We start from the raw sequence: 23,498 nt of genomic DNA, 5'->3' as shown, positions 1-23,498 counted from the left end.
TCATACAGAGTGAAGTAAGTCAGAAAGAGAGAAAGAAATACCATATGCTAACACATATATATGGAATCTAAGGAAAAAAAAAAACGGTCATGAAGAACCTAGGGGTAAGATGGGAATAAAGATACAGACCTACTAGGGAATGGACTTGAGGATATGGGGAGGGGGAAGGGTAAGCTGTGACAAAGTGAGAAAGTGGCATGGACATATATACACTACCAAATGTAAAATAGATAGCTAGTGGGAAGCAGCCGCATAGCACAGGGAGATCAGCTCGGTGCTTTGTGACCACCTAGGGGCGGGATAGGGAGGGTGGGAGAGAGGGAGATGCAAGAGGGAAGAGATATGGGAACATATGTATATGTATAACTGATTCACTTTGTTATAAAGCAGGGACTAACACACCATTGTAAAGCAACTATACTCCAATTAAGATGTTAAAATAAATAAATAAATAAAATAAATAAGCAATATCTGAGGCAGTTTTAATGAAGTGGCAATTTTGCAGACAACGTAGAATTCAAAAACACTAAGGAAATGTTAGGCACCAACATGCTGAGCACATAAAACAGCATCTGGTAGTTTCCCTTTGGAGGCCACCTGTGCCAGCATTTCACTTAGAAAAGAAAAAACTCTTTTTCAGCAATCCTCTTAAATCCTCTAATTTCACACTATCTGAAAGTGATACTTAAGTGTTGGTAGATCACATTTAATTGCAGCAGTCTGCTTGCTATTATTTAACTATTGCTTCTATTTCTCTCTAAGCTCTCAAAGACCACATGGAAAATAAAATATCCCTTAGTTGAAGTGCTTCCATACTTAATGACTTTTTGTCCATCTAGGTCAATTATTTTGGTATATGCTAAAGCAGTAGCAGTCATATTATAAGGTCAAGGAAAACTAAAAATTACAATTCAGTTCTAAGAACTCAGCATTTATTTGTCTGTGTTTTTATCTCAGACTTCCTTGAGAGTCTAAATCTCGTCTGAACCCCTATATATACACAGTACCAGTTTTTCTTCCTCAGTAATGTTTGAGTAATGAATTCACAGAGTAGCCACGAGGCTCTGGGCTAGGGGCTTGGGATACAGATGGAGAAGACACAGACCCTGCCCTCCTAGGAGGTTGAAGGAAAGGAGGACGTGTGAATCAGTGATCATACAACAAAGTGGCCAGGCTACAGAGGTGTCTGTTTACTGAGGAACTTTGTGCTGGATACTGGCTGATCCTCCATATTCATTACCACTCTTTCTCACAGCAACTCCATGATACAGGGAGAGAGGAAAAGACTAAGGTTCAGAGAAGTTAATGAATTTGCTCAGGTTTTCACAGCTAGTTGGTGGTTGAGTTGGGACTGAAAGCTGGATCTCTCCAGACCATTGCAGAGGTTGCCATGGAGGTGCAGAGAAGAAGGGAATGGAATACCCTGTGAATGGAGGTGGGGGGAGTTGGTAAGGTAGAAAAAATGAGAAATCAGAAGATTTTATTTATAGTGATTAGTGCTGGAAGGAATCTTCAAAGTGATCTGAACCAAGTTCCTTGATTCACAAGACTGGGTAGAGGGTCATTCAGACCCTCCTTGAAAACCTCCAGGGAGAGAGAACTTATCCCTTTATGGGGCTAGGAGCCCTTAGCAAATTCTGACCACATCATCTGCTCCACAGGGGAATCATTAATCAAAATTGCTTTATAAAGTGAAAGTAGGAAGCGCATAGTTACCAATGTATGTAAGAATATAAAACTCAACAAAGGCACAGAGAAATAAGATATTCTGGATGGTACTACTCAAAACAGTATGCCATGATGAGCCAGCAGGGTCAGAATAAAGACCTTTTGTGGAAGCCTGCCTGGAAGAAAGCAGTGGATGTTGCAATTAGGATTGAAAAAGAAAAGTAAAGGGATACTGGAAATGATGTCAAATTGAGGTTTTCAGTTTGGGTGGGCCAATATTAACTTGTTGAGAAAGAAGTACCTGCTGGCCTGTAAAATTCAGAGCATCAATATCATGAGAGTAAGGTAGAAATGGAATTTGACAAAATCCACCTGGGAAGAGGGATGTAAGGAAGGGCCACCCACAATGTGAGTTAGCAGGTTAGGACTCACTTTCTTCTCTCCTGGTTCTTAATTTCCACATCTATATAATGAGGGACTTGTTGCAGATCTTGCTACTATCTTATAGTGAGCTTTAATTTTATTTTACATTATATAATGGAAAAATTACAATTGTTTTTTCCCCTAAATCTGATATAGTTCTTCCAAGTCTTCACCCTCCTGGATGGAGAAACATTTCCTTTAGTCCTGTTTTCTAGAAGTCTCTGGGTCTCATGCAGTCTAGAACATCCAAGTAAGGATGCCTGGTCTTCTGAACATTTTGATTTCTTTCATATGTCCATGGTTTGGGCCACTTTGAAGAGACAACTTTGCCATTCTTTAGCTAGCCTTGGAGATGGGATTTTTCAGATAAAGGAGAATCTGGGTTCCAGGAGTCCCTGGCTACACCAGTTGAGATCCAGCTACGCTCTGGAGAACAGCAAGGAGAGGGCTTTGCTCTCTGCCGTTCCCAGAGCTCAGTCCCAGCAATGGAAGCCTCTTTCCTCTTTCATTAGGCACATTTATACCCCTCCCAACTTCTGGTTTGTCCCTCCCCACCATACACTGAATCCACTGCCATCATAAATGCTTAGTTTTTCTATCACGTGAGCCTTGGTGAAGGATGTCTTCTGAGCAGTTAAAAATTTCTGCTTTTGACCATGTGTCAGTATATCTCTGGCTGAGTGTTGGACGTGGTATTTGTAAAACATTTTTTGAAATAATTTGAGACCAAGGATAATGTTACTTTCCTCTTAAGAGGATTTGATTTGCCTTTGCAAAGGACCTTGGGGAATTAGCAATCCAAGATCACATTAATTCAAGTGCAGGGCTCTTTACAAGGCAACATAGAAATAGTTAAATTTTTAAACAATTGATATAGCTGTACAGGCATCTCCCAAAAGAATACTTAGAAGGGTTCTGTTCTTGATAATATGGCTATGTAAGGTATTGCCTCCAAGTTTAGGATTTAAAAACACCAACAATTATTTATTATCTGTCATGGTTTCAGTAACTGAGTCAGTAATTCAGAAACAGCTTAGCCGGGTGGTTCAAACTCAAGGTCTCTCATGATGTTGCAGTCAGATGTCAGCTGGGACTGGAGGCCCCACTTCCAAGGGGTTCATTTACAGCTGGCAAGTTGATGCTGGTCTTTGCAGGAGGCCTTGCTTCTTCTCCATGTGTGTCCCTCTAAAGAGTGGCTTGAGTGATGTCACAGGGTGGTGGCTGGCTTCCCCAGAAAGAATAATCCAAGAGGAAGCTGCAATGCCTTTTGTGACCTAGCCTCAGAATTCATATACTGTCACTTCTACCATATTCTATTGGTCAGCCAGGGCCAGCCCTGATTAGATAGGAGGGAAGTAACAAGGCTGTGAGTATCAGGAAGTAGGAATCACTGTGGGCTGTTGTGGAGAGTGACTACCACATATAGAAATTAGGACTCAAATTTGGGTCTGTCTACGGTAAAGCCCTTGTACCTCATCGTGCTGCCCTCCCAAGCAGTCTTTTTGAATTTTGGGGTCCTTCTGAAAGGAATATCACCTTAAACCTGCAACATCATGGAACAGATAAATTGATTGTATTAAGAATGTTGTGACAGAGGCAGAGAAGCCAGGTACTTGGGCATGGTATAAAGCAAGAGAAATGGGGGGAACTGAGCAGAGGATGGGTCCAAGAAGAAAAGTTGGGAGGGTCCCGTTAACTGCTGCCCATTGTACATTTTGCTTTTTGCTTCTGGCATCAGCAACCAGAAAGTCTCTGTGGGTGAATCTTAGAGCACTCTTTTATACCAGTAACAATCCTCCTGCAAATCTTCCATTTATGGGTTTGGATTTCTTTAGGTAGTGCCAAGTTTTCAGAATAGAAACTGACTTGTCCCTGACCAGAAATTCTTCAACCTATTGGGTTTAACCAGAGCCTCAAGAAACCGTCCAATCCACGTTGATCCCCCAGCGTCTGCAAAACAGAATCTCAGTTGGAAACACTGCAGGGAGCAGCTTGGTGTCTTTCTCTTTTTCTTTCGGTTTATTCTATATTGACATCTAGTAAGTGTCTTTTTGGTGGTTTCTCAATGCTCACTAGTTACACTCTGAAAACTGAAGCCTTTTGGCTTTCGTGGGAAATAACCGCTGACTCACTGTGGTGAGATATATAAATATTGTTCTAAGTTCTAATGACAATGACCACTGAGATCATTTTTCACAACGTATAATTTCCATTATTTGGAAAAGCAGGGCTCAAGTCGGGATCTTGGAAGAGCAGCTATTTCCTTGGAGGTCTTAGCTTTCATCAGCAAGTTTTTCTTCTTCATACTTCCTTCCCTTCATACTCGTTTATACATCCTCTTTTCATTTTTTCCTCTGTTGTTGATGCTAATGTTACCAATAAGTGAGACCTTGGGATGCATTTCTCGACAAGTAAATAATTATTGTTTACCTGCTTGTGTCACTATTTTCAAGGTTTTTTCACAAATATCTCATTTAATGCACATTATACCTTAATAAAGTAGATAGGACAGGTTTCATCCTCATTTTACAGGTGAGGAAGACAAATCCTCATAGATTTGAGGCACTGTAGGGCTGCTCAGACTCAGCCGGTCCTCCACCCCCCACAGTATGCCTCCCTCATTTAGGATTATCCTACCTAACCTGGACCTGGGAAATGTCTCTATCTATGGAAAGTCGTGCTAGGAAAAAAAACTACCCTAGACCAAGATGTGCTCTGAGGGGCTAGTGGGCTCTCTATTATTATGTTATCTTAAAAATCACTTTAGGGAGTTCCCTGGTGGCCTAGTGATTAGGATTCAGCACTTTCACTGCCCTGGTCGGGGAACTGAGATCCTGCAAGCCCCATGGCACAGAAAAAGCAACAAAAAAAATTACTTTAAATAATTTTTCCTTTTTAATTAAAAATGGGTCAAAATAGAGAGGATTACAGAAAACAATTTAAGAACCAAGCATACTTACTGGAGTTGACATTTTGCTATAGCTGCTTGAAGTCCATCCATCTGTATGTTTCTTATGAAATAAAATGTTCAGAAACAGCTCATTCTCCCCCTCTTCATCCTTCCTTGTCTCTCTCCCAAGGCTGCCCCCATCTGAATGGTGCCTCTTTCCGTTGCATCTTGCCCTCCCATTCTACACAAAAATGAATCATACATCCTATGCCATTGGTTTTGTATTCTGGAAGAATTTAAACAGTTTCTTACTTCATAAATCCATTTTAGGCTCCCTTCTGAACAGTGCCCGGGTTGGTTCTGTTTTTCTGAATCTCTCACTCCTCTGGTGTGATGGGTCATCGCAGGTAGCACGTGGAAACTGTCCAGATTATTAGCCATTCCAACTGCAGCAAGTGCTTGTTTCCACGACTGTCCTTCCCCGAGAGAGGCAGAAAGCAGGGTACTCGGCTTCCATGTGGACTGAATTGCACGGCCAATGCCTACGAGGGCTGTAAGAGGCCCACATCCCAGCACAGGCTGGAACTGGAGCCCAGCCATTTTACAGAGTGAATCAGGCCCAGAGGACAGAATGATTTCCTTCATGTCACACTTGGAGAGATCGGTAAAGCAAGGACCAGCTCAGGGCTCACGGCACCTTTGCACTAACCAAATTGCCTTTTTCCAGTCTTACTCTTTATCCAGAAAACAACAGGTCATCAATTTGGTGATTTTGTTGCTTCTGATCCCCCGGGGGAAATGCCAGCAAACTGTAAACACCCATGTCCTGAGACCCTGGCAAGCTTCCCGGAGACTTAGGTGTCCCTGTCTATTGAGGATAGCCCTGATTCCAGAGTTTGGAGGAAGTGAAAGGAGAGCGGCCTCAAGATCTTCTTGCCCGCAGCGCCCTCTGGTGGCCGACCATATAGCAACCATTTTCATTCGCCACCTGAACACAAAGTCTTTGCAGCCAAAGTGTTTTTCGCCACTCCTCTTGGGACTTTGCTCCTCCCTCATTAATGCGCTCTGCTGCCTACTCTGTACAAGACACATTTTCTTCTTCCCGCATCCCTGGACTAATTGACTCCCGGCCGATATTGTTTTTGTGTGACCAGAGCTAAGGGAACCGGAAAGAAGGCATTTTTGTTGTGGCTCAGAAACGGGCACGCTGATCAGACTCCAAAGCCAGAGTGACCAAGACGCACGGAAGCGGGCAAAGGGCTGGGGATGCAGAGCAAGGAGGAACGAGTGTCAGCCACAGAGATCCAGGAGGTCTTTCTGGGGAAGCCGGGCTCCGAGTTTTCAAGGAGAAACTGGATTTCCGATGGGGGGGCGGGGGCCGGGGGGGGGACAGGGCGTGGCCAATTCCTCCCTCCCGGTTTCCCCTCCTCTGGGCCTTACTCTCTTTCCCTCCCTCCTCACTCACCCAGACCCAATAACTCTCCAAATCACCACTACCCAAAATGTCCACTTTCCAGGAGAGGGTTGGGCCGGTCCCTAGGCCTCTTCCAACAGCCTTCTTCTCTCTTGCCCACCATGTCTCCTATGGTTCCTTCCCGCTGCCCGCTGCTCACGTCCTCCACTCGGCTGTTGAGCAGCAGGATGCTTGAATCCTGCATTGGCCTGTGTACAGATTGGGCACTGTGTGGACCAATAGGGGGAAACGGTTCTTGAACAGGAGCTGAAGGAAATTAGAAAAATCTAAGGCAGCCTGACAGAAAAGTCCTGGAAGGGAGACAAAAAAGGGCCTTTCCTGTAGATCAAATTGGGCCTATAGACAGGGTTACTCTTGGAGAATCTTCTTGCATCTAGGCAAGATGGATGGTGGGGAGAAGCTGGCAGCAAAGACTGGAGTGCTTGGGGGAAGTTCAAAGGAGGACACTTGGCTTATTTTACCTGGATTCCAGGGCTTAGGCATATTTGTCTTTTATGAGACCTAAAGATGGTTTTCTTAAGGCACAGGGTAGCTACTGAGGATTAGGGAGCCAGAGAGTGGCATGATGTAAAGTATCTTTGCAAAGATTCCATAAACAAGTACTTCCTTTCCACACTGGTTTCTGTGACAAGGCACCAGCTCTCCTGGTACTGTGGTTCCTTCAGGAGCCCCATGTGCCTGCCTGGGGGGCACACCCTGCCGTCCTCCCGCAGACAGGAGCTGCCCCTCATGCCCTCAGTGTCTGCCTGCAACTTTCAGACTTTCTGCTCCCCCAGGTGAGCGAGGAAGCCAGCCATGGGTGTCACTCAGAGAGAATGAACTTGAGGCCAGCTGGGTTCTAGAGGGAAGGAGACCAGCAATGGAACATAGATGTGGATCCCAGGTTTCCAGGGTTTTACCTGAATCTGCCACCTGCCAGCTGAGGGGTCTGTAAGCAAGCTCTGTGCCCTCTCAGTTTCAGGGATCCTCTGGCAGCCATGCCACCCTCTCCCTGTCACCCAAGCAGCTTGACCTTTCTGCTGTAAACGCATATCTGATGGAGGCTTGGCATTGTCTGAGATCTCTAAGGTAGTCTATCAGTGCTCTGATTTCCAGGTCAGTCTGTTTTCATACTTTAGAAACAATGATAGAGAAGCTTCAAGATGGCAGAAGAGTAAGACGTGGAGATCACCTTCCTCCCCACAAATACATCAGAAATACATCTACATGTGGAACAACTCCTACAGAACACCTACTGAACACTGGCAGAAGACCTCAGACCTCCCAAAAGGCAAGAAACTCCCCCACGTACCTGGGTAGGGCAAAAGAGAAAAGAATAAACAGAGACAAGAGAATAGGGACGAGACCTGCACCCGTGGGAAGGAACTGTGAAGGAGGGAAGGTTCCCACACACTAGGAAGCCCCTTCGCGGGCGGAGACTGTGGGGGGCGGAAGGGGGGGAGCTTCGGAACCGCGGAGGAGAGCGCAGCAACAGGAGTGCAGAGGGAAAAGCGGAAAGATTCCCGCACAGAGAATCGGTGTGGACCACCACTCACCAGCCCGAGAGGCTTGTCTACTCACTCACCGGGATAGGTGGGGGATGGGAGCTGAGGCTCCGGTTTCAGAGGTCAGATCCCAGGGAGAAGACTGGGGTTGTCTGCGTGAACATAGCCTGAAGGGGGCTAGTGCACCATGGCTAGCCGGGAGGGACTCCGGGAAAACGTCTGGAACTGCCGAAGACGCAAGAGACTTTTTCTTGCCTCTTTGTTTCCTGGTGCGCGAGGAGAGGGGATTAAGAGCACCGATAAAGGAGCTACAGAGACGGGCGCGAGCCGCAGCTATCAGCGCGGACCCCAGAGACAGGCATGGGATGATAAGGCTGCTGCTGCCGCCACCAAGAAGCCTGTGTGCAAGCACGGGTCACTCTCCACAGCTCCCCTCCCGGGAACCTGTGCAGCCCACCACTGTCAGGGGCCCGTGATCCAGGGACAACTTCCCCGGGAGAACGCACGGCGCGCCTCAGGCTGGTGCAACGTCACGCCGGCCTCTGCCGCCGCAGGCTCGCCCTGCATCCGTACCCTTCCCTCCCCGCGGCCTGACTGAGCCAGAGCCCTCGAATCAGTTGCTCCTTTAACCCCATCCTGTCTGAGCAAAGAACAGATGCCCTCAGGTGACCAACACGCAGAGGCGGGGCCAAATCCAAAGCTGAACCCCAGGAGCTGTGCGAACAAAGAGGAGAAAGAGAAATTTCTTCCAGCAGCCTCAGGAGTAGCGGATAAATCTCCACAATCAACTTGATGTATCCTGCATCTCTGGAATACCTGAATAGACAACAAATCATCCCAAATTGAGGAGGTGGACTTTGGGAACAATGATATATATATATATTTTCCCTTTTTCTCTTTATGTGAGTGTGTATGTGTATGATTCTGTGTGTGATTTTGTCTGTATAGCTTTGCTTTTACCATTTATCCTAGGGTTCCATCTGTCCTTTTTCTTTTATTTTCTTTTTTACTTTGAAAACATATATTCTACCAAAAAAATTTCTTTTTTTAATAATTATTTTTTATTTTAATAACTTTATTTTACTTTACTTATTTTATTTTATCTTCTTCTTTCTTTCTTTCTCTTTCCCCTTTTATTCTGAGCCGTGTGGATGACAGGCTCTTGGTGCTCCAACCAGGCATCAGGGCTGTGCCACTGGGGTGGGAGAGCCAAGTTCAGGACACTGGTCCACAAGAGACCTCCCAGCTCCATGTAACAGCAAATGGCAAAAATCTCCAAGAGATCACCAAATGAAGAGGAAATAGGCAGTCTACCTGAAAAAGAATTCAGAATAATGATAGTAAAGATGGTCCAAAATCATGGAAATAGAATGGAGAAAACACAAGAAACGTTTAACAAGGGCCTAAAAGATCTAAAGAGCAAACGAATAGTGATGGACAACACAATAAATGAAATTAAAAATTCTCTGGAAGGGATCAATAGCAGAATAACTGAGGCAGAAGAACGGATAAGTGACCTGGAAGATAAAATAATGGAAATAACTACTGCAGAGCAGAATAATGAAAAAAGAATGAAAAGAATTGAGGACAGTCTCAGAGACCTCTGGGACAACATTAAATGCACCAACATTCGAATTATAGGGGACCCAGAAGAAGAAGAGAAAAAGAAAGGGACTGAAAAAATATTTGAAGAGATTATAGTTGAAAACTTCCCTAATATGGGAAAGGAAATAGTGAATCAAGTCCAGGAAGCATAGAGAGTCCCATACAGGATAAATCCAAGGAGAAATACGCCAAGACACATATTAATCAAACTGTCAAAAATTAAATACAAAAAAAAATTAAAAGCTGCAAAGGAAGAACAACAAATAACACACAAGTGAATCCCCATAAGGTTAACAGCTGATATTTCAACAGAAACTCTGCAAACCAGAAGGGAGTGGTAGGACATATTTAAAGTGATGAAGGAGAAAAACCTACAACCAAGATTACTCTACCCAGCAAGGATCTCATTCAGATTTGATGGAGGAATTAAAACCTTTACAGACAAGCAAAAGCTAAGAGAATTCAGCGCCACCAAACCAGCTTTACAAGAAATGCTAAAGGAACTTCTCTAGGCAGGAAACACAAGAGCAGGAAAAGACCTACAGTAACAAACCCAAAAGAATTAAGAAAATGGTAATAGGAACATACATATTGATAATAACCTTAAATGTAAATGGATTAAATGCTCCCACCAAAAGACATAGACTGGCTGAATGGCTACAAAAACAAGACCTGTATATATGCTGTCTAAAAGAGACCAACTTCAGACCTAGGGATACATACAGACTGAAAGTGAGGAGATAGAAAAAGATATTCCATGCAAATGGAAATCAAAAGAATGCTGGAGTAGCAATTCTCATATCAGACAAAATAGACTTTAAAACAAAGACTATTACAAGTGACAAAGAAGGACACTACATAATGATCAAGGGATCAATCCAAGAAGAAGATACAACAATTGTAAATATTTATGCCCCCAACATAGAAGCACCTCAATACATATGGCAAATATTAACAGCCATAAACAGGGAAACAGACAGTAACACAATCATAGTAGGGGACTTTAACACCCCACTTTCACCAAGGGACAGATCATCCAAAATGAAAATAAAAAAGGAAACACAAGCTTTAAATGATACATTAAACAAGATGGACTTAATTGATATTCATCAGACATTCCATCCCAAAACAACAGAATACACTTTCTTCTCAAGTGCTCATGGAACATTCTCCAGGATAGATAATATCTTGGGTCACAAATCAGGCCTTGGTAAATTTAAGAAAATCTAAATCATATAAAGTATCTTTTCTGACAACAACGTTATGAGACTAGGTATCCATTACAGGAAAAAATCGGGAAAAAATATAAACACATGGAGGCTAAACAATACACTACTTAATAGCCCAGAGATCACTGAAGAAATCAAAGAGGAAATCAAAAAATACCTAAACCCAAATGACAATGAAAACAAGATGACCCAAAACCTATGGGATGCAGCCAAAGCAGTTCTAAAAGGGAAGTTTATAGCAATACAATCCTACCTTAACAGATAAGAAACATTTCAAATAAACAAGCTAACTTACACCTAAAGCAATTAGAGAAAAAGAACAAAAAACCCCTAAAGTTAACAGACGGAAAGAAATCATAAAGATCAGATCAAAAATAAATGAAAAAGAAATGAAGGAAACGATAGCAAAGATCAATAAAACTGAAAGCTGGTTCTTTGAGAAGATAAACAATTTGATAAACGATTAGTCAGCCTCATCAGGAAAAAAAGGGAGAAGACTCAAATCAACAGAATTAGAAATGAAGAAGGAGAAGTAACAACTGATGCTGCAGAAATACAAAGGATCATAAAAGATTACTACAAGCAACTATATGCCAATAAATTGGAAAACCTGGAAGAAATGGACAAATTCTTAGGAATACACATCTTTCTGAGACTGAACCAGGAAGAAATAGAAAATATGAACAGACCAATCACAAGCATTGAAATTGAAACTGTGATTAAAAATCTTCCAACAAACAAAAGCTCAGGACCAGATGGTTTCACAGGCGAATTCTATCAAACATTTAGAGAAGATCTAACACCTATCCTTCTCAAACTCTTTTTAAATATAGCAGAGGGAAGAACACTCCCAAACTCATTCTACGAGGCCACCATCACCCTGATACCAAAACCAGACAAAGATGTCACAAAAAAACTACAGACCAATATCACTGATGAACATAGATGCACAAATCCTCAACAAAATACTAGCAAACAGAATCCAACAGCACATTAAAAGGATCATACACCATGATCAAGTAGGGTTTATCCCAGGAATGCAAGGATTCTTCAATATGTGTAAATCAATCAATGTGATACACCATTTTAACAAACTGAAGGAGAAAAACCATATGATCATCTCAAGAGATGCAGAGAAAGCTTTCAACAAAATTCAACATGTATTTATGCTAAGAACTCTCCAGAAAGTAGGCATAGAGGAACTTACTTCAACATAATAAAGGACATATATGGCACACCCACAGCTAACACTGTCCTCAGTGGTAAAAATCTGAAACCATTTCCTCTAAGATCAGGAACAAGACAAGGTTGCCCACTCTCACCCCTATTCTTCAACATAGTTTTGGAAGTTTTAGCCACAGAAATCAGAGAAGAAAAATAAATAAAAGTAATCCAAATTGGAAAAGAAGAAGTAAAGCTGTCACTGTTTGCAGATGACATGATACTATACATAGAGAATCCAAAAGATGCTACCAGAAAACTACTACAGCTAATCAGTGAACTTGGTAAAGTAGCAGGATACAAAATTAATGCACAGAAATCTCTTGCATTCCTATACACTAATGATGAAATATGTGAAAGTGAAATTAAGGAAACACTCCCATTTACCATTGCAACAAAAAGACTCCCATTAACCATTCCTACAATTATTCCTTAGGTAGGAATAAACCTAACTAAGGAGACAAAAGACCTGTAGGCAGAAAATTATAAGACACTGATGAAAGAAATTAAAGGTGATACAAATAGATGGAGAGACATACCATGTTCTTCGATTGGAAGAATCAACAATGTGAAAATGACTCTACTACTCAAAGCAATCTACTGATTCAATGCAATCCCTATCAAACTACCACTGGCATTTTTCACAGAACTAGAACAAAAAATTTCACAATTTGCATGGAAACACAAAAGACCCTGAATAGCCAAAGCAATCTTGAGAAAGAAAAACGGAGTTGGAGTAATCAGATTCCTGGAGTTCAGACTATACTACAAAGCTAGAATAATCAAGACAGTATGGTACTGGCCCCAAAACAGAAATATAGATCAATGGAACAGGATAGAAAGCCCAGAGATAAACCCACACACATATAGTCACCTTATTTTTGATAAAGGAGGCAAGAATATACAGTGGAGATAAGACAGCCTCTTCAATAAATGGTTCTGGGAAAACTGGACAGCTACACGTAAAAGAATGAAATCAGAACACTCCCTAACACCATACACATAAATAAACTGAAAATGGATTAAAAACCTAAATGTAAGGCCAAACACTAACAAACTCTTAGAGGAAACCATAGGCAGAACACTCTATGACTTAAATCACAGTAAGATCCTTTTTGACCCACCTCCTAGAGAAATGGAAATAAAAATAAACAAATGAGACCTAATGAAACTTAAAAGCTTTTGCACAACAAAGGAGACCATAAGCAAGATGAAAAGACAGCCCTCAGAATGGGAGAAGATATTTGCAAATGAAGCAACTGACAAAGGATTAATTTCAAAAGTATACAAGCAGCTCATGCAGCTCAATATCAAAAAAACAAACAACCCAATCCAAAAATGGGCAGAAGACTTAAATAGACATTTCTCTAAAGAAGATATACAGCTTGCCAACAAACACATGAAAAAATGCTCAACATCATTAATCATTAGAGAAATGCCAATCAAAACTATAATGCAATATCATCTCACACCAGTCAGAATGGCCATCATCATAAAATCTACCAAAAATAAATGCTGGAGAGGGTGTGGAAAAAAGGGAACCCTCTTGCACTGTTGGTGGGAATGTAAATTGATATAGCCACTCTGGAGAACAGTATCTAGATTCCTTAAAAAACTAAAAATAGAACTAATATATGACCCAGCAATCCCACTACTGGGCATATACCCTGAGAAAACCATAATTCAAGAGGAGTCATGTGCCACAATGTTCATTGCAGCTCTATTTACAATAGCCAGGACATGGAAGCAACCTAAGTGTCCATCGACAGATGAATGATTAAAGAAGATGTGGCACATATATACAGTGGGATATTACTCAGCCATAAAATGAAATGAAATTGAGTTATTTGTAATGAGGTAGATGGACCTAGAGTCTGTCATACAGAGTGAAGTAAGGCAGAAAGAGAAAAACAAATACCGTATGCTAACACATATACATGGAATCTAAGAAAGAAAAAAATGGTCATGAAGAACCTGGGGCAAGGCAGGAATAAAGACACAGACCTACTAGAGAATGGACTTGAGGACACGGGGAGGGGGACAGGTAAGCTGGGACAAAGTGAGAGAGTGGTAGTGTATATGTGGACATATACACACTACCAAATGTAAAATAAATAGCTAGTGGGATGCAGTCGCCTAAAACAGGGGGATGAGCTCGGTGGTGACCAAGTAGAAAGGTGTGATAAGGAGGCTGGAAGGGAGACGCAAGAGGGAAGAGATATGGGGATATATGTATATGTATAACTGATTCACTTTGTTATACAGCAGAAGCTAACATATCATTGTAAAACAATTATATTCCAATAAATATGTAGAAAAATTAAAAACAATGATAACAACAGTAATACCATCTATTGAGCTCTTACTAAATACAGGGCACTCCAATAAGCCCTTTAAATACACAAGCTATTTTAATCATTAAACTAAACCTACAATGTAGATATTAGGATACTTACTTTTCAGATAAGGAGGCTAACAAAGGTGAAGTGACTTGTCTAGGAAAGTCCCCAAAGTGGGATTTGACTCCAGAGCCCAAGTCCTCAACCCCTATGGCAGTGATTCTTAAGGTTCATCCACATTAGAACCCATTGTAAAAGTACACGTTCCCAGCCTACAATCCGTTGACTGAATCAGGCTGTCAAGTCTTTGGCCTAAGACCTGCACTCCTACACTCTGGCATGGGGATTCACTACACAACTGGGGCAGATAGTATTTTCCAAAGATGGCCAGATCTATACTTTTATTCCAGGCCACCTGCTTTTCTTGTGATGTGACTGACACTCTTCCCTCATGAGATGGGGTTCTAGATCTTCTCCCCTTGAATCTGGATGAGGTCTGTGGTTTTTCCAAGCTATGAAGTGCAGTGGAAGTGATCCTATGTGACTTCCAAGGTTAGCTCATCAAGAGGATACAGTTTCTGTCTGGTGCGTTTTGGTGCCCTTGTGCTCTCCCTCTCTCTTTGCTCACCTTTGAAACCCAGCCACCATGTTGTGAGGGAGCCCAGACTACATAGAGAGGCCCTGTGTCAGTGTTCCAGCTAAGAGACACAGCTAAGATGTCAGCCAGAATCAACCGCCAGGCATATGAGTGACTGAGCCTTCAGCTGATCCCAAAGCCCAGCCTTCAACCCTTCTGGCTGAGGCCTCAGACATTGTGGAGCAGAGACAGACTGTCCTCATTGTGCCCTGACCCAGAGGTTTGGCTTCTGACCCAAGAAACTGTGAGAGATAACACATGGCAGTTGTTTTAAACCACAAAGTTTGAGATAATTTGTTACAAAGAAAACAATAGCTAATAAGGTACCTAAGTTTGAGAGCACCGTGCTGGGTACTACAATTCCCCAAGGCTTGCAGGGCCTTTGGGCAATACCCTACTGTGGCCTGCAACCCTCCACCCTTCGCCCAGGCTGAGCTGTGTTTGTGTTCACATGTAGAGTTTGCCAAGTTGTGTACAAAGATCCACTGACTCTCCTCCTGCTGCAGCCTGTGTTCACACCTTCCTGGATAAATAATGCCACAGCTGTAGCAAGATCAGAAAAAGAACTAAGGGCCAGGGACTTTCCTGGTGGTGCAGTGGCTAAGAATCCACCTGCCAATGCAGGGGACACGGATTCAAGACCTGGTCCGGGAAGAACCCACATGCCGCGGAGCAACTAAGCCCGTGTGCCACAACTACTGAGCCTGCGCTCTAGAGCCCATGTGCCACAACTACGGAAGCCCACGTGCCTAGAGCCCATGCTCTGCAACACGGGAAGCCACTGCAATGAAAAGCCCACGCAGCACAACAAAGAGTAACCCCCGCTCGCTGCACCTAGAGATAGCCCACACACAGCAACGAAGACCCAACACAGCCAAAAATAAATATAAATAAATAAAATTTATAAAAACAAAAAGAACTAAGGGCCAAGTTCAACTCTGGGTTGAACTTGAGATGGAGTTCAAGCACTTTATCCCAAGTTTTTCAGGTGGGGGTGGGGAGCTGGGAGAAAGCTGAAACAGAATGTGTTTGGTAAGGAATACCAGTCTCTCTCCTTAGAGGGATTCATTTGCTCAGGGAGAAAGTCACAGTCGTTTGCAATTGACATCTCGTTTCTATGCAAAAAGAGAGGCAGAGTATAGCAGCGTCTTTGAAGCCAACAGTCTTGAATCTTATCTTGGCTCTAGTTCTCCCTAACTGGGTCAACTTGGGAAAAATCACTTCATCTCTCTGAAACTCAGTTTCCTCATCTGTTAAATGGTTATACCACTTCATAGGGTGATTGTAAAGACTAAGCAAGATAAGCCCTACTAAATCCTTAACAGAGCCTCAGAAAATGAGAGCTATTATTAATAAGATAGATGCTTCCAAATTATTTGAAACATCTTAAATCTATTTGGATTAATTACTGAGATCCACAATGCCTAGTCAAAACTAATTGGTTGCTCAACGTATCAATTATAGGGCATTGGGGGAATGAAATGCAGTTCCCTAACTTTCAGCACACATAGGAAAAAAGGTGTTTTAGTCTGCTCACTCTGCTATAACAAAATACCATAGGCTGAACGGTTTAAACAGTATTAATTTATTTCTCACAATTCTAGAGCCTGGAAAGTCTAAGATCAAGGTTCAGTAGGGTTCAGTTTCTGGTGAGGAATTTCTTCCTGTCTTGAAGATAGCCACCTCCTTCTCATTGTATACTCATGATGGAGACAGAGAGAGAGAGGAAGCTGTCTTTTCTTATAAGGGCACTAATTCCATCATGAGGGCTCCACCATCATGACCTCATCTAAACCTAATCCCCTCCCAGAGGCTCTCCAAATACCATAACAGTGAGGGTCAGAGCTTCCACATGTGAATGATGGTGGGGGCACAAGTCATCTTAACCCTTGTCATTCCCAAGGGCAGCATCACCCTAAGGTACCTCCATGCCATCTTGGGCTTCTGGGAACAAAATGGAATTTGGTGAGCTTTTATTCTGACATCTTCCTGACCTTCTTGATAGGTTGCTTTGGAGAGGTGGCTATTGACTTTTTTAAGGTCTAAGATGGTCATCTAGATAATTACAATGCATCCTCTCCTCACACAAGGGTGTGTGTATTTCCAGGGACTTTTTGAGATCATTGGACCACATATTAAGAAGACTTGCAGAGGCAGATTTGATTCTGAGCACTGCAGGGCCATGCAGAGTTGTGCCAGACAGGGCCTTAAGTCCAGAGTGTGGCTGAGGCTGCTGATGAGCCCCCAGGCATTAGTTTTGAGGTTTTCTGTGCGCCACCAACAATCATATCTCCTTCACCCTACAGGTAATCACTATCTTGAATTTTGTTTAGTTATCATTTGCTTTTCTTTATAGACTTTTTTTTTTTTACAATTTTTTGTATGCTCAAAAAATTTATTAAGTAGTTTTACATGTTCTTGAAAATATTTGTATTTTTACACCATGTGTCTGTTCTACTTAACTATTGCCCAGTTGTATTGTATAACTAACAATCCCAAATTCAGTAGCATACAACTATCAGCAGTTATTTCTCACCATACCTCTAGGGGTTGGTTGGGTTTTGAGCCAGGTCAGCTGGTTTGTGGTTTTGGTCCAGGCCTGCTTCATGTGTCTCCCATTCTCCTAGGACCAGTGTCTTCTGAAGCATCCTCTTCACAAGGCAAAAGGCAGGAGCATGAGAGCAAGCCTAACCATGCAAACACTTTTATTTATTTTTAATTTATTTTTTTATTTTTTTGATACAGCAGGTTCGTATTAATTTATTTTATACATATTAGTGTATACATGTCAATCCCAATCTCCCAATTCATCCCACCACCACCACCCCTACTCCCACCCCACTTTCCCCCCTTGGGGTCCATACGTTTGTTCTCTACATCTGTGTCTCTGCCTTGCAAATTGGTTCATCTGTACCATTTTTCTAGATTCCACATATATGCATTAATATACAATATTTGTTTTTCTCTTTCAGACTTACTTCACTCTGTATGACAGTCTCTAGGTCCATCCACATCTCTACAAATGACCCAATTTTGTTCCTTTTTATGGCTGAGTAATATTCCATTGTATATATGTACCACATCTTCTTTATCCATTCGTCTGTTGATGGGTATTTAGGCTGCATCCATGTCCTGGCTATTGTAAACAGTGCTGCAATGAACATTGGGGTGCAAGTGTCATTTTGAATTATGGTTTTCTCTGGGTATATGGCCAGTAGTGGGATTGCTGGGTCATACTGTAATTCTATTTTTAGCTTTTTAAGGAACCTCCGTACTGTTCTCCCGAGTGACAGTATCAATTTACATTCCCACCAACAGTGCAGGAGGGTTCCCTTTTCTCCACACCCTCTCCAGCATTTGTTGTTTATAGACTTTCTGATGATGCCCATTCTAACTGGTGTAAGGTGATACCTCATTGTGGTTTTGATTTGCATTTCTCTAATGATTAGTGATGCTGAGCAGCTTTTCATGTGCTTCTTGGCCATCTGTATGTCTTTTTTGGAGAAATGTCTGTTTAGGTCTTCTGCCCATTTTTTTGATTGGGTTGTTTGTTTTCTTAATATTGAGCTGCATGAGCTGTTTCTATATTTTGGAGATTAGTCCTTTGTCCGTTGATTCATTTGCAAATATTTTCTCCCATTCTGAGGGTTGCCTTTTCATCTTGCTTATAGTTTCCTTTGCTGTGCAAAAGTTTTAAGCTTCATTAGGTCCCATTTCTTTATTTTTATTTTTATTTCCATTACTCTAGGAGCTGGGTCAAAAAAGATCTTGCTGTGATTTGTGTCAAAGAGTGTTCTTCCTATATTTTCCTCTAAGAGTTTTATAGTGTCCAGTCTTACATTTAGGTCTTTAATCCATTTTGAGTTTATTTTTGTGTATGGTGCTAGGGAGTGTTCTAAATTCATTCTTTTACCTGTAGCTGTCCAGTTTTCCCAGCAGCACTTATTGAAGAGACTGTCTTTTCTCCATTGTGTATCCTTGCCTTCTTTGGCATAGATTAGTTGGCCATATGTGCGTGGGTTTATCTCTGGGCTTTCTATCCTGTTCCATTGATCTATATTTCTGTTTTTGTGCAAGTACCATATTGTCTTGATCATTGTAGCTTTGTATTTTAGTCTGAAGTCAGAGAGTCTGATTCTTCCAACTCCATTTTTTTCCCTCAAGATTGCTTTGGCTATTCGGGGTCTTCTGTGTCTCCATACAGATTTTAAGATTTTTTGTTCTAGTTCTGTAAAAAATGCCATTGGTAGTTTGATAGGGATTGCATTGAATCTGTAGATAGCTTTGGGTAATATAGTCATTTTGACAATATTGCTTCTTCCAATCCAAGAACATGATGTGTCTCTCCATTTGTTTGTGCCACCTTTGATTTCTTTCATCAGTGTCTTAGGGTTTTCTGAGTACAGATCTTTTACCTCCTTAGGTAGTTTTATTCCTAGGTATTTTATACTTTTTGTTGCAATGGTGAATGGGATTGTTTCCTTAATTTCTCTTTCTGATTTTCATTGTTAGTTTATAGGAATGCAAGAGGTTTCTGTGCATTAATTTTTTATCCTGCAACCTTACCAAATTCATTGATTAGCTCTAGTAGCTTTCTGGTGGCACCTTTAGGATTCTCTATGTATAGTATCATGTCATCTGCAAACAGTGCCAGTTTTACTTCTTCTTTTCCAATTTGGATTCCTTTTATTTCTTTTTCATCTCTGATTGCCGTGGCTAGGACTTCCAGAACTATGTTGGATAATAGTAGTGAGAGTGGACATCCTTGTCTTTTTCCTGATCTTAGAGGAAATGCTTTCAGTTTTTCACCATTGAGAATGATGTTGGCTGTGGATTTGTCGTATATGGCCTTTATTATGTTAAGGTAGATTCCCTCTATGCCCACTTTCTGGAGAGTTTTTATCATAAATTGGTGTTGAATTTTGTCAAAAGCTTTCTCTGCATCTATTGAGTTGATCATATGGATTTTATTCTTCAATTTGTTAATATGGTGTATCACATTGATTGATTTGCATATATTGAAGAATCCTTGCATCTCTGGGATAAATATCACTTGATCATGGTGTATGATCCTTTTAATGTGTTGTTGGATTCTGTTTGTTAGTATTTTGTTGAGGACTTTTGCATCCATGTTCATCAGTGATATTGGTGTGTAATTTTCTTTTTTTGTAGTACCTTTGTCTGGTTTTGGCATCAGGGCGATGGTGGCCTCATAGAATGGGTTTGGGGGTATTCTTCCCTCTGCAATTTTTTGGAAGAACTTGAGAAGGATGGGTGTTAGCTCTTCTCTAAATGTTTGATAGAATTCATCTCTGAAGCCATCTTGTCTTGGACTATTGTTTGTTGGAAGTTTTTTTTTTTTTTTTTTTTTTTTTTTGCAGTACATGGGCCTCTCACTCTTGTGGCCTCTCCCATTGTGGATCACAGGCTCTGGACGCACAGGCTCAGCGGCCATGGCTCACGGGCCCAGCCGCTTGGTGGCATGTGGGATCTTCCTGGACTGGGGCACGAACCCATGTCCCCTGCATTGGCAGGTGGACTCTCAACAACTGCACCACCACGGAAGTCCTTGTTGGAAGATTTTTAATCACAGTTTCAATTTCATTACTTATGATTGGTCTGTTCATATTTTCTATTTCTTTCTGATTCAGTCTTGGAAGGTTATACCTTTCTCAGAATTTGTCCATTTCTTCTAGGTTGTCCATTGTATTGGCATAGAGTTGCTCGTAGTAGTCTCCTATGATGCTTTGTGTTTCTTTGTTGTCTGTTGTAAACTCTTTTTTTTCATTTCTAATTTTATTGATTTGAGTCCTCTCTCTCTTTTACTTGATGAGTCTGGCTAAAGGTTTATCAATTTTGTTTGTCTTCTCAAACAACCACCTTTTAGTTTTATTGATCTTTGCTATTGTTTTCTTTGTTTCTATTTCATTTATTTCTGCTCTTATCTTTATGATTTCTTTCCTTCTACTAACTTTGGGTTTTATTGTTGTTGTTCGTCTTTCTCTAGTTCCTTTAGGTGTAAGGTTAGATTGTTTATTTTTTTTCTTGTTTCTTGAGGTAGGATTGTATTGCTGTAAACTTCCCTCTTACAACTGCTTTTGCTGCATCCCATTGGTTTTGGATCATCGTGTTTTCATTGTCATTTGTCTCTAGGTATTTTTTGATTTCCTCTTTGATTTCTTCAGTGATCTCTTGGTTATTTAGTAATGTATTGTTTAGCCTCCATGTGTTTGTGTTTTTTACGTTTTTCCCTCTATAATTCTATTCTAATCTCAGAGCGTTTTGGTCAGAAAAGATGCCTGATATGATTTCAATTTTCTTAAATTTACCAAGTCTTGATTTGTGACCCAAGATGAGATCTATCCTGGAGAATGTTCCATGTGTACTTGAGAAGAAAGTGTAATCTGCTGTTTTCAGATGGAATGTCCTATAAATATCAATTAAATCTATTTGGTCTATTGTGTCATTTAAAGCTTGTGTTTCCTTATTAATTTCCTCTCTGGATGATCTGTCCATTGGTTTTAGTGAGGTTTTAAAGTCCGTCACTATTACTGTGTTACTGTCGATTTCCTCTTTTAGAGCTGTTAGCATTTGTCTTATATATTGAAATACTCCTATGTTGGGTGCATATATAATTATAATTGTTATATCTTCTTCTTGGATTAATCCCTTGATCATTATGTAGTGTCCTTCCTTGTCTCTTGTAACATTCTTTATTTTAAAGTCTATTTTATCTTATATGAGTGTTGCTCCACCAGCTTTCTTTTGATTTCCATTTGCATGGAATATCTTTTTCCATCCTGTCACTTTCAGTCTGTATGTGTCCCTAGGTCTGAAATGGGTCTCCTGTAGACAGCATATAGATTGGTCTTGTTTTATTTTTTTATCTATTCAGCAAGCCTTTGTCTTTTGGTTAGAGCATTTAATCCATTCACTTTTAAGGTAATTATCAATATGTATATTCCTATTAGCATTTTATTAATTTTGGGGGGTTTGTTTATGTAGGTCCTTTTCTTTTCTTGTGTTTCCCACTTAGAGAAGTTCCTTTAGCATTTGTTGTAGAGTTGGTTTGGTGGTGCTGAATTCTCTTAGCTTTTGGTTATCTGTAAAGCTTTTGATTTCTCCACTGAATCTGAATGAGGTCCTTGCTGGGTACAGTAATTTTGGTTGTAGGTTTTTCCTGTTCATATCTTTAAATATATCATGCCACTCCCTTCTGGGTTGTATAGTTTCTGCTGAGAAATCATCTGTTAACCTTACGGAGTTCCCTTGTATGTTATTTGTCGTTTTTCCCTTGTTGCTTTCAGTAAGTTTTCTTTGTCTTTAATTTTTGCCAGTTTGATTACTATGTGTCTTGGCATGTTTCTCTTTGGGTTTATCCTGCCTGGAACTCTCTGCCTTTCCTGGACTTGGGTGGTATTTCCTTTCCCATGTTAGGGAAGTTTTCAACTATAATCTCTTCAAATATTTTCTTGGGTCCTTTCTCTCTCTCTTCTCCTTTTGGGACCCCTATAATGACAATGCTGGTGCATTTAATGTTGCCCCAGAGGTCTCTTAGGCTGTCTTCGTTTCTTTTCATTCTTTTTTCTTTATCCTGTTCCAAGACAGTGAATTCCCCCATTCTGTCTTCCAGGTCACTTATCCATTCTTCTGCCTCAGTTATTCTGCTATTTATTCCTTCTAGTGTATTTTTCATTTCAGTTATTGTATTGTTCATCTCTGTTTGTTTGTTCTTTAATTCTTCTTGGTCTTTGTTAAACATTTCTCCCATCTTCTCAATCTTTGCCTCCATTCTTTTTCTGAAATCCTGGATCATCTTCACTATTATTAATCTGAATTCTTTTCCTGAAAGGTTGCCTATCTCCACTTCATTTAGTTGTTTTTCTGGGGTTTTATCTTGTTCCTTCATTTGGTACATAGCCCTCTGCCTTTTCATTTTGTCTGTCTTTCTGTGAATGTGGTTTTTGTTCCACAGGTTGCAGGATTGTAGTTCTTCTTGCTTCTGCTGTCTGCCCTCTGGTGGATGAGGCTATCTAAGAGGTTTGTGCAAGTTTCCTGATGGGAGGGACTGGTGGTGGGTAGAGCTGGGTGTTGCTTTGGTGGGCAGAGCTCAGTAAAACTTTAATCTGCTTTCTGCTAATGGGTGGGGCTGAGTTCCCTCCCTGTTTGTTTTTTGCCTGAGGCGATTCAGCACTGGAGGCTACAGGCTTTTTGGTGGGGCTAATGGTGGACTCTGGGAGGGCTCATTCCAAGAATACTTCCCAGAGCTTCTGCTGCCAGTGTCCTTGTCCCCACAGTGAACCACAACCACCCCCACCTCTGCAGGAGTCCCTCCAATACTATCTGGTAGATCTGGTTCAGCCTCCTATTGGGTCACTGCTCCTTCCCCCTGCTTCCTGATACACACACTACTTTGTGTGTCCCCTCCAAAAGTGGAGTCTCTGTTTTCCCCAGTCTTGTCAAAGTCGTGCAATCAAATCCTGCTAGCCTTCAAAGAATGATCCTCTGGGGATTCTTCCTCCCATTTC

Source organism: Pseudorca crassidens, chromosome 15, assembly GCF_039906515.1.
Source record: "Pseudorca crassidens isolate mPseCra1 chromosome 15, mPseCra1.hap1, whole genome shotgun sequence".
In the NCBI taxonomy this organism is placed as follows: domain Eukaryota; kingdom Metazoa; phylum Chordata; class Mammalia; order Artiodactyla; family Delphinidae; genus Pseudorca; species Pseudorca crassidens.
Note: the sequence above shows the minus strand (reverse complement) of the source record.